The following is a 12,711-nucleotide window of genomic DNA, read 5'->3' on the forward strand; positions in this document are numbered from 1 at the left end:
CACCGACAATTAAAGGTAACAAACCTACTGCTATGACTATAGGGATTATGGCAATGGGCCAATTTGCCAAAATGTTGAACTATCCCTTTAAACTACACAACACTGGTTGAAGTAGTGTTGTTTTTTTGTTCAGTTTCTGGCCACACTTGTTTCAGCATTTTTGTTTTCATGTTTTAACCAGATGTTAGCTGTTGAACATCTGGATCTAAAGTTATCACACTGTAAATTCTAACAAGTTGAGTTTACTTAAAGAAATTTAGGAAACCGATTACCTTGGGAAAAGTAAGTAAACGAACTTAATTGTGTGAAGTAGTGTGAAATTATTGTATCTAAGTAAGCTTTACTTTCTTTTAAGTTGTGAGCACTTAATTTATCTGAGTATAGTTAAATCCACACAAGTGGGCATTACTTGAAATTTGTAATATATTACACTTAAGATATCTAAGTGTAATCCACTTCAATTAAGTTGACAGAAATCAGTTAAGATAAGTCACCTGTACTTAATATACTTTGCAAAATTAAGTGAGCGCTACTTCATTTTAAATAAATTCACTTAACATACCTTAGTTAAGCTAACTTAAATAAGAACACACAAAATGTCATTATGAAAACCATAGTTTATTTTCTATTTCAGTAAACAACAATAATAACAATCAACAAGCTGTTCTTCTGAAACTTGTCTAGAAAGAGACCATCAAAGGTCGAGTTTGGCTGAACAACTGGGGTGGGAAGTTTGACATTGTACTGTATAAATAAATACAAACAAATAAATGAGTGCCATTTCCCTGCTATATTGACAATACATTTTCTTTTACATATAAGTATAAATTCATAATTTTTGTGAGAGGGATTATTATCACTGTGTTGTGTATCAAACATATTTTCTTATTTCTGGAGAACACAATATGGAGAGCTGTCCACAAAAAAAAAAATGTATGTCACAGTTTCATCATCAAAACATTTTTTAAAAAGATGCAAGTAAAATATAATATTCAATTCAGTAAAAATAAATGCATAAAACATTCAATAATGTTTTGTTTAACTGTTCAGCCCCATTATACTTGCACTATTTCACACACCACACTGTAGACAACCAGTATAGCTATCTCTAGCCACAACATCTAGCCCACAAGAGCATGTTTTAATGTTTGCAGTTTTGGACAGAGTTTTTGTTGTCCGAGGTTCAACATCATCTTCTGGATGAAGTCAGATGTGTTCTTCATACCTTTAATCCAGATGGAGTGCATATAGTATGCCGCAGACAGAACACAAAGTGCTTGAGAGGTTATGGGAATCTCATCCATGACAATGTTTCCTTCAAGGATGATTGCAATGCTGTTGTCCTCAGTCATGACTCTAAGAACCCCAACAGGCACCTGGGTGAAGTCATCTCAGTGTCCGAATCCTGCAATCAAAATAAAAGAACACAAATAAATTAGGATGTTATTACCCACGGTTAGTGTTCATTCTTGTAATCAAAGTGTCCACAAGAATGATACCACATAGAAGAAACTAGCACTCTTGAATATTGTCTGACAGAGCTCTTTTTAAAGACTATGAGCAGGAAGAAATGGCCGCATTTCAGCACATACAAAAAGCATAAAAATTTGAACAAAAAAAAAATCCTGCACATTTTGAAATCAGCCACGGTGCCTGAGAACTTTAAGACATGTGTTTGGACTGTGGCTGTTAGAAGTCCAGGTGCAGGTATGCATGTGCTCGAGTAACAACATTGAATTTTAAGAAATACTTGCACTGTAGTAGTAGAGGTAGCAGCAGGAACACTACAACACTTACTTGTGTATTGGGAGGAGTGATTGGCCGACAACTCCTTTTCTGGATTTGAAGAGGTCAGTGAGACGAGAAGTATGGTGGTCCAGAGCTTCGTAGAGGTCTTTTTTGAGGTTTTCACTGGCAACTCTGTAGAACTCGGCAAACACCTTAAGAAACAAAAAAACATATCCAAAGGATTGTTTACTCCACCATGGTAGTCATTTAACGCCAATAGTCTATTTGACTGTCACATATGATAACACAGGCAACACAGTGTTGGTGACCGAGCGTACCTCTTTTCAAACTGCCACCAACTTCACTGCCAGAGACACCACCTAAGGAGAAAAAAATAAATGTAAAAAAAAATATTAAATAAGTACAATTTTAACAGTCATGTGTTGTGTCTTATCCAAGAAAGATTAATTGATGAACTGATTAATATTGTTTCAATAATGTTTTTTCAAACTAGTGCCATAAAACAGACTGCATTTTTGAATTTCTAAATGAAAGCAGTACCCACCTTGTCTCTTTTCTTCTGTGTTGATTTGTTGGCTTTGTTTACCAGGGTCTTGTACCACCTGCATGAATTAAAACAAACAGGGTAAAGTCAGTCAGTGCCAGGTATCAGCATTGATCAAAATAGGCTACTGTAATTATTCATATCACCATGATCATCCTTTGATAGTTGAATAACAGCTGAAACCAAACTTTCTCTCCTATTTAGCTGGTTATGTTACTCTGATTAGCATTGGATTTGCACCCAGAGCAAACAGGAAGGCAGCAACACGAGGCGCCCATGATACCATGATATTTTATAAAAGTATTCAGCCTCGGCTTCCGTGCTCGCGGCGGCACGTCGAGGCTCCCGTTGCCCCGGCAACAGCCATGATCTGCCCACTGCGGAGCCGGAGCCGCCCCCTCCACGGCCGTTCAGATAACTGGTTAAACTAGCAGCTAAATTAGCAGCTAATTTAGCTGCTAACAGACAGCAGGGCCAGTGCAGGAGCAGAGGGGACATGTTACTACATGGGGGCTCGCACCACGCCGGTTAGACCGAGTCACAACACTTTTTTATCGGACTCGTTTTTGAACTTTCTAACGTCTGCTCTATGAACAGGCGCGCAGACACACACATGCTAACATGACACCGGTCTTGGAAGAGAAAGTCGGGGCTGTTGGCTGGTTTATTCGAACAAATATCATTCCAAAAATTAAATTATATCGACAAGATTATAAACAAAAGCTTTACACTTACCGAAGTAAACGTTAGATCCATCCTTCCGTGAAAGCACCGGCTGTACTGCATGGCCTCTACCGGCTTGCGTGGGCATGCGCACTGGGGCAAACAGCTCTGTTTACTTGAGTCTCAGACCACAAACTGTGCTACGAACTCAGAAAAACCCAGTACGTAAAACTTAATAAACAAGTATGCAGGTAAAAAGTACAGAAAACTCGGTGTAATAAAGTGAACTTAAAGAACCAGTATGAATTGAGTTAAATGCACTAATTTATCTTTAGTCAGGTCATTGTTTGCATTTACAGTGCAGAGAACTATACGTCGAGCTGGAGACTCTGCTCCGTCTGCGTCTCCATGACGATGTGTCTCTGCTGTTGCCGTGTGGTCGACGGCGCTCCATCACTTTGGGTCCTGAGCTGATTTGGGAGCGGTGAAGACCACTGGAGCAAAGCGAAGCTCTTCCTGCTCCTCGTGACCCGGCGCCACCGCAATTCTGCTAAAAGCTTCCAAATCCGTCCATCATTAGCAAAGCTCCCGGCTCTTCTCTGATTGGTTTTTGTGGCTGCAAATGGACGAGCCTCATCTCATAACATGTCGTATTCCTATTTTAGGAGAAATTCTCCTCAAGTTTTACGTAGGTACCGGACTGTAAACGCCTCATTGTCACTGTGTAGGAGTTCATTCATCTTGAATTATTAACATTAACACATAAAACTCAACTAAAGCCAGTTTCTGCAGCCAGAGAGAAACTCAGACTGTGCTCGTGTGTTTCACCTTTAATAGCATCAAATAATTAAACATCAGGAACAGTGGCGTGCACAGGGGGGGCGGTCGCCCCCCCTCGTGGCCCAATTGTTGAAAAACGCGTGCTAAAGTGCCCCCTGGGAGCCAAAACGCGCGTTAAAGTGCCCTCTTGGAAGCCAAAACACGTGCTAAAGTGTCCTCATGGGAGGCAAAACGTGTGCTAAAGTGCCCTCTAGGAGCTAAAACGTGTGCTCAAGTGCCCTCATGGGGGCCAAAACGTGTGCTAAAGTGCCCTCTAGGAGCCAAAACATGTGCTCAAGTGCCCTCTTGGGAGCCAAAACGCGTGCTTAAGTGCCCTCTAGGAGCCAAAACGTTTGATAAAGTGCCCTCATGGTAGCCAAAACGTGTGCTAAAGTGCCCTCTAGGAGCCAAAACACATGTTAAAGTGCCCTCTTGGAAGCCAAAACACATGTTAAAGTGCCCTTGGAAGCCAAAACGTGTACTAAAGTGCCCTCTTGGGAGCCAAAACACGTGTTAAACATCGATGTTTTTTAGTCTTAAGGTATTGATATTATAAAACAGGCCAAATCAACGTTTAAAAAGGCCAAATTTTTTTCGCCGCCGACCTGTGGTCGCTGGCCAAACGCACCATGTCGCTACAGTCTCACTCTTGTCATTTTCTGAAACTTGGCAGCCCTGAAAGTGCCCTCTAGGAGCCACATCTAGGAACCAAAACGTGTGCTAAAGTGCCCTCTTGGGAGCCAAAACACGTGTTAAAGTGCCCCCTTGGAAGCCAAAATGCATGCTAAAGTGCTCTCTAGGAGCCAAAACGTGTGCTAAAGTGCCCTCTTGGGGGCCAAAACACGTGTTAAAACAGGCCAAATCGACGTTTTTTTAGTCTTAAGGTATCGATATTAAAACAGGCCAAATCGATGTTAAAAAAGGCCAAAATTTTTTCGCCGCCGACCTGTGGTCGCCGGCCAAACGCACCATGTCGCTACACGTCTCACTCTTGTCATTTTCTGAAACTTGGCAGCCCTGAAAGTGCCCTCTAGGAGCCAAAACACGTGTTAAAGTGCCTTCAGGGAAGCCAAAACGCGTGCTTAAGTGCCCTCTTCAGTGGCGAGGACGCGCTATTAGGTGCCCCTTTTTTTCCTTTTCGCCCCTGCCCTTCAAAAAGTCTGTGCACGCCACTGATCAGGAAACAGACAGCAAACACAAGAAACACAATAAAATCAATAAAGTAAAATAAAATGAAATTAGTTTAAAATTAAACTTAAAAGTTTACAAAGATCCTTGTTTGGTCAATTTCAGTAAAAGATTTTAATTTGTCTTCTAGTACACTGCAAAAACTCAAAATCTTTCCAAGAATATTTGTCTTATTTCTTGTCAAAATGTCTAATTTCTAGTCAAAACTAATCTCTTTCCACTTAAAATAACTTGTTTTTAGATCATTTTCACTTGTTTCAAACAAATTTTCACTTGAAATAAGTAGAAAAATCTGCCAGTGAAAGCTAGTTTTTTGTGCTTGTAATAAGGAAGAAAAACTTGCTCGACTGTCAGATTTTTCTACTTATTTCAAGTGAAAATCTGCTTGAAAGAAGTAAAAAGTGTCTAAAAACAAGCTACTTTTAATGTGATGAGTCTTATTTTGAGTATAATATGATTTGTTTGGACTAGAAATAAGACAAATATTCTTGGTGAGATTTTGAGTTTTTGCAGTGTAAAAGATAAAAGAGGCAGATGTTTTATAGTGGCCGAAGAAAAAGAATTAAAGCAGAAGTGAGTGATATATTTGTGTTAATATAAGTCTTAAATAGTTATATCTTCCGACAGCAATCACTTACATAGAGTGTTTGGACTGAAACACGGGTCTGTCAGTCACTCTGCTCTGCTCTGAGCCGAAGAAAAAACATTTATCGTATCCTACAGTTTTTATCCAATGAGGAGAGAGAACGGCATGCAGGGCTGTGTGTGCAGCCAAGGAACGCCGTGAATGTGGTGACGTAGCGACGAGGACTGTTATGGTGCATTCAAGGAAACTCGTATTTTTCCGACCGTGAAGTGGTACCAGTTCGATCTGGTACGAGTTCACCGGTCGGAAGTTACGAGTGGCCGTTATAGTGACTTTCACCGGTAAAACAGGTCGGAAAAACACGAGTGGGTTGCCTGAAACGCTACAAAGTCGTAAATTGTGACTTGAAGCTGTAATTTACGATTTCAAACAACAACCCCAATTTTAACCCAACTGCTGGTTTGAAGAAGGACAAACACCTTTTATTGGGTTATTTCAACCCAATGGGTTAAGAGAAAAAGAAAAAAAAGAACCCGTTGGGTTAAAATTTACCTAAAAAAGGGGTTTTGTCCTTATTTGAACCAGCAGTTGGGTTAAAATTGAGTTATTTTTTAACCCAACTGTTTTTAGTGTGTAATTACCATAAAGTTAACCAAAACTCAACTTCTCGTCTTTTGACGCTTTGGAAGCTTTGGACGCTTTGGTCACTCAGGTCGCCGGACTCTCATTGAAAATGAATTAACTTCAGGCGTTTTTGACGCTTTGGAAGCTTTTGGTGTGAACGTACAGTTATATGATAAATATTTAGCAATACAACAACTACACAGCCTCTGGATATATGACACATATCAGTCACATCACAAATATATTTATACATATATATATATATGTTTTGACCTTTGACCTTGTGTTTTAAGACTCATCACACAAACTATATTTGGAAGTTAAAGACGTAAAACTTCTTATATGTGTTAGATATAGGGTTTTTGGGGAGCTAAACCTTCCTCTTGTGTCAGCTTCCTGCTTCCATCTCTTGTGTTAGGGTCGGTTTTGACCTGAGTCTGAAAGCACCTTTAAAATCTGTATTTGTTTCTCTTCTGTTGGTTACATCGTTAGGCTTCCTTATCCATGAAAATGTTGGTTTTAGTATTTCTGGTGTGGGCCCCTGGGCCTTTTATGTCTTGTCTTGTCAACTGAACCTTCCTCTTGTAGCTTAAAGGGATAGTTCAACATTTTGGCAAATTGGCCCATTGCCATAATCGCTATAGTCATAGCAGTAGGTTCGTTACCTTTAATTGTCGGTGTAAGCTATTTTTAGAACGGAGGAGCGGAGCGTCAGGCTGCTCAGGGCTACGCTATGGAGGCTAATGGAATTTCTTGGTTTTCCTCATCAAACTCATCAAATACACAACCCAACAACTCCAAAACGCTTTCGTGGACAAGTTGTGACCTGCACAATCACCACGCTATGAGATAATAATGGAACGTTACGAAACGGAGCCGTTTTCGAGGTAAATACAGGGTAAATACAGAGTCTGCTTGCTGAAAAACTGTCCCTGAACGCAACGCGCATCAGCGGTTTTGCATGAATTTACCTCTAAAACGGCTCCGTCTCGTAACGTTCCATTATTATCTCATAGCGTGGTGATTGTGCAGCTCACAACTTGTCCACCACAGCCTTTTGGAGTTGTTGGGTTGTGTATTTGATGAGTTTGATGAGGAAAACCAAGAAATTCCATTAGCCTCCATAGCGTAGCTCTGAGCAGCCTGACGCTCCGCTCCTCCGTTCTAAAAATAGCTTACACCGACAATTAAAGGTAACGAACCTACTGCTATGACTATAGGGATTATGGCAATGGGCCAATTTGCCAAAATGTTGAACTATCCCTTTAAGCTTTCTGCTTTCATCTATGGTGTTACAGTAGGATCGGTTTTGACCTGAGTCTTAAATCAGCTGTAAAACACATAAAACACACGAAAACAATTATTTATCATCTCATTTGTTTCTCATCTCTTGGTTACGTTGTTAGGCTCCTTATCCATGAAAATGTTGGTTTTTGCACCTATGATTTCAGTTTTAACTCTCATTATTGTTCTTAACGTTATAACTGGGCCGAAACCGACCCTAATAACACAAATGTCATAATTTTAACCAGAGCATTTTAGACGTTTATGATTTTAGTTTTTGGTTTTATTCTGTTTAAAGGTATTCAGAAAAGAAAATTGATTTTGAGCCCACTATGGGTCTTAAAATTAGTGTAATCACTCATCTATCAGACGATGGAGCCCAAACTTTGTGCAAAATTATATTTTCGAGTAAATCCGGGGTGAAAGTGTGGTAGTTTTTTTTCCGCATTGGATAACGCAGGTGCACAAATGATGCGTCACGTTGCTCACGATTCATCAGTGGTGAAAGTTTCAGGATGCAGTCCCACTGACACGGTGGACATGTGGACATGTGGTCAGACAGCAGCCGTCCTCATTAGCTCATCCTCGTCTTCCTCCGTCTCGTCCGTCTCACTTCATTGTTTTGACGTCTCTCATTAGACATGTGACGTTTGAGCCTCAGGTTGTTGTTGAACTCAGACTTCACCGCTCTGTCGCCTCCTCACCGGCTTCAGTGTGTTCAGGTCACAGCAGAGATGATGCAGCATTGATCGTGTGATCGATTGTTGCTGTTGCTGTGGTTGTTGTCCGTCGTGGTGCGTTCACTGCCTCGGGGTAAATAAATACCAAACGTGGCAGCGGCCTGAGACGGAGGAGACGACAGCCAACATGATGGATCTGGATATGTTCTGACGTCTGAGCTCATTAAAGTTTTACGTTGTCAGACTTGACAAGATTGAATTGATGTCACAATAATTAACTTATTCATTAACAGATTTTGATTTAGAACAGTGTCGCTCCAAACATCTGGAACATCACGGAGGTTGATCGTTAAACATCTGGAGCTGTGGTGCTCATCCTGTCTGAACTCAACTTTTTACCAGTTTTTTGGAAAACAGACACGGAGCGTGGGTGGACAACCCGGTCAACTAGCTACTGGAAAGCTACAGGGGCCAAAACCCCTTTCTGGGGTCATTTTGCTGGCGAAATGATGTAAATGCAAATATTTAGGTACTGCAATGGCATAAATAGTCATACAACTATAACATTTGGCAGAGAGTATCTTGACACATAGGGGGAGACATGAAAAAAAGATTCTGGGGTTTGTTGCAACTCAATTTTAAGATATCACCCTCAACATCCCAAAAAAGACAAAAAAGGTACCGTTTGCCTGACAAATTCTCATGAAAATTATTATTTTTCAGCACTTTATGGAGAATATCTATGCCTAACATGTATATAGAAAACTTCCTTAATTCATAAGCTTCCATTTGAGTCCAAGATAGCCTTTCTATCTCAAAAGCCCCACTTGCTGTGGCCAACGGTCTTCTCTATCTATCTGTTCACTTTGGGGAGACCAGAAACACAATGGTTTCTGATTCACAATAGGTGTTGCATTGTTTGGAGACAGCCTGTAGCTTTCAAGTAGCTAGTAGAAAGGCTATCTTGGACTCAAATGGAAGCTTATGAATTAAGGAAGTTTTCTATATACATGTTAGGCATAGATAATCTCCATAAAGTGCTGAAAAATAATAATTTTCATGAGAATTTGTCAGGCGAACAGTACTTTTTTGGGGTCTTTTTTGGGATGTTGAGGGTGATATCTTAAAATCGAGTTGCAACAAACCCCAGAATCTTTTTTTCATGCCTCCCCCTATGTGTCAAGATACTCTCTGCCAAATGTTATAGTTGTATGACTATTTATGCCATTGTAGCCCCCTGTAGCTTTCCAGCAGCTAGTTGACCGGGTTGTCCACCCAGGTTTTAATCCTTGAAGTTCCTAGATGTCATTTCTGGTGTCAAACCTTTTACAACGCTCCGTGTCTGTTTTTTTGCTTTGCCCACTGGGTAGTAATAATGTACGATGGACTGATGTTGTGGATGTAAAAAGTGTTGATTTAACGTAATTCTTTGCATCCACTGATAAAGTTTTACTACAAAACAAACACTAAAAACTCTGATGGTGAGTTCAGGGTCATGCCTGTTCCGTGATGCGTTCATGAACCGTGTTGTTCTTAAACCTGCTCAACGAAAGCTAAAACCGATCTCCGTCTCTTCTCTGCCGAGCGAGTCTCCGTCCCCCCGACCTTCAGCGGAGGAAGAGAAGAGCTGCATGGTGGTGGAAGGCCGCGAGGCGTTCAGGTGTCAGCGCGGTGTGTTCACTGACCCGCAGCCTGTGTCAGTAAACACATCATCCTCAATCAGCCCCTTGCTGTCACTGCGCTCAGGTCGGCTGCACTGGTCTGCAGCTCTGCCACCGATACAGAGACTCAAGTCTGAGGAGGAGAAACAAGTCGACTCCACCGGGAAGAAGGAAGATTTTTGATTTTCAAACTAAAACATTTCGTAGCAGTTAAAGGGATAGTCCAACATTTTTGGCAAATTGGCCCATTGCCATAATCCCTATAGTCATAGCAGTAGGTTCGTTACCTTTAATTGTCGGTGCAAGCTGTTTTTAGAACGGCGGAGCAGAGCCGTGAGCTGCTCAGAGCTACGCTACGGAGGCTCATGGGATTTCTTGGTTTACCTCATCAAACTCATCAAATACACAATCCAACAACTCCACAACGCTCTGGTGGGCAAGTTGTGACCTGCACATTCACCACGCTATGAGATAATAACACAACGTTACCAGACAGAGTTGTTTTAGAGGGAAATTCATGCAAAACCACTGATGCGCGTTGCCTTCAAGGACAGTTTTTCATCAAGCAGTCTCTGTATTTCCCTCTAAAACAACTCTGTCTGGTAACGTTGTGTTATTATCTCATAGCGTGGTGAATGTGCAGGTCACAACTTGTCCACCAGAGCGTTGTGGAGTTGTTGGATTGTGTTTGATGAGTTTGATGAGGGAAACCAAGAAAAGGAGTGCATTCTGGGTAAGGAGGAAGAGGAGGAGGAGGAGGAAGAGGAGGAGGAGGAGGAGGTGATGAAGGTTTGGAGGTGAGTTCCCATCAGGCCTTGACAGTAACTGGGCTGTGAAAGAGAATTACAGGATCAGTTGTGTTAAAGCTTCAATCAGAGTAAATGAGTGTGACGCAGGTTTGTCCACACGTTCACAGAATGTGTTTTTATTGTTTTTAAAGCCCCAGTATGTAACTTATTTGTCTTTTTATTAGCAAAAATCAAATATTGTTTTCATAAATCCGTATTTCACTGAAGTGGAATCACACCCGCATACAAATGAAAGCTTTCTGGTACCTTAGAACGAATTGTTACAAGTCGTTACAAATACATAAGTGGGCGACGCACCGAACCGGATGTCATTTTACTCCACCAGAGAAAGACGGTAAAACAATACCACATCACCATGACAACATGTTGTCAGGCCTGTATTGTTTCGCCTCGTGCTGGCGGACCACTTGTTTACATAGACGCTTGTTTATAAGCTGAGCTATGGAATGAGCTACCCACCCAAGTTAAAATGGCCCCCACCCTGGATATTTTAAAATCTCGCCTTAAAACTCATTTTTACTCCTTGGCTTTTATGCATGAGAGTTGTGTGGTCTCTGTTTGTCTTTTATTGTTTGTCTTTTACTGTATCTTTATATTTCTTAGTGTTTAATCTGATATTATTGTTTTTTTTTATTGCTTTTATATGATTTTCATTTATTGTATTTTAACTTTAACTTTCTTTATTTTACTGTTTTTTATCTGTTGTGCAGCACTTTGGTAACTTTATTGTTTTAAAATGTGCTATACAAATAAAGTGGATTGGATTGGATTTATCCTGTTAACATGCAGCGTCTGTTGTCTGCCTGACGTCTGCCCGATTTCACGTGAATGCAACATCAAGAATACGTTCCGATATGCAACCGCACCGCTAGATGGGGGGAATTCCTACGTATTATACCTTTAAATGAAAATAAAATGAAACCCAGTTGTTTCAAGGTGAGTTTTTAATCTTAATCTTTAATTTTTGACTCATTCACCTGCAGTAATAATAACTATCTGTGCTCCTTTTATCATTTAGCCTTTATGTGTTTTCAGGTCAGTTCCTCCAGGTCAGTGTCTATTTCTGTAGCTGGACCAGAGCCGAGCGTCTGGACGCTGCAGCGACCCGACCGCTCTCTCAGGACCAAACTGAAATATCCTCCAGGTCACTTCTTCTTCATCATCATCATCATCTTCATCATCATCCAGGAAGAGAAACGACTCTTCAATCCTCCTCTGCCCTGCAGCGCCTCAGTTTAATATCAGGAAAACAGAGTCTCTCAGGAGTCGAATTTAGGATTCATCTTCTGCTCCCCCCAAAATAAATCAATAAAATGAAATAAAAATGAAGAAAAGTAAAAGTTTGTAAAGTTTGAGAGTTCCTAGGCTACAATGAATGAAATGTTCTGATTTGACCTGTTTTAAGAACTTTAATTGACGACGGTGCCTCCACTTAGCAGGAGTATCATGCATTAACATGACTTTGAAATCCAATGTTTTTAATTAACTATTCCATAATGAGCTGTTTTTAATGACTTTTTGTACTTTTAGACCCAAAATACTCCTTGATTAAATGTAAACATGACACACACTACTTTAAATACACATATACATTTAGTAATTGTAAAGACATATATTTAAATAAACAATGATAGATAAATAATGACTATACTTTACAGCACGTTAAAATATTGACCTTTACTAGTCAATATTACAGTTTTTATCACAACACACAGTAACAGCTGCTACTACAAATTGTCCTTTTGTAATTCACATCCGGAAACAGTTGTTCATCTATTTTGAAATTGTTCTCATACCAAACAAAACTTACGGGCAGCCCTTGGCAGGTTTATCATTGATTATCTCACCAAAGATTTTATTCTATTCTGAGGACATGTTGTGTTTGGTTTCCATAATTATTCTAAGAGAGAAGGAAAATGTTACTTTTTGATAAATTTGTTTTTAATTTTGCTAAAATTCTTTATTCATAAAAGTAAATTTAATAAGAAAACCCCTTGTTTTGTTGTTTCGAATCAAAATCAAAAGGCTTTTAAAACATTAGCCTACATTTCTGTACCATTTACAACCTTTTTATTGAATGTATTTTACCCCTGGCTCATCTGTT

General features: G+C 40.1%; 1 long non-coding RNA gene across 1 annotated transcript; it reads right to left on the reverse strand.

Annotated features, from left to right (window-relative positions):
- Window positions 1-1,812: 1,812 nt before the first annotated feature.
- Window positions 1,813-3,076, reverse strand: LOC311001192. Its single transcript, XR_014596145.1, has 4 exons — window positions 3,029-3,076; window positions 2,294-2,351; window positions 2,067-2,108; window positions 1,813-1,940 (listed from the first exon to the last, which is right to left on the reverse strand). It is a non-coding gene; the product is annotated as an uncharacterized lncRNA (long non-coding RNA).
- Window positions 3,077-12,711: the final 9,635 nt, after the last annotated feature.

Source organism: Trachurus trachurus (genome assembly GCF_905171665.1).
Source record: "Trachurus trachurus genome assembly, chromosome: 17".
NCBI classification, from domain to species: domain Eukaryota; kingdom Metazoa; phylum Chordata; class Actinopteri; order Carangiformes; family Carangidae; genus Trachurus; species Trachurus trachurus.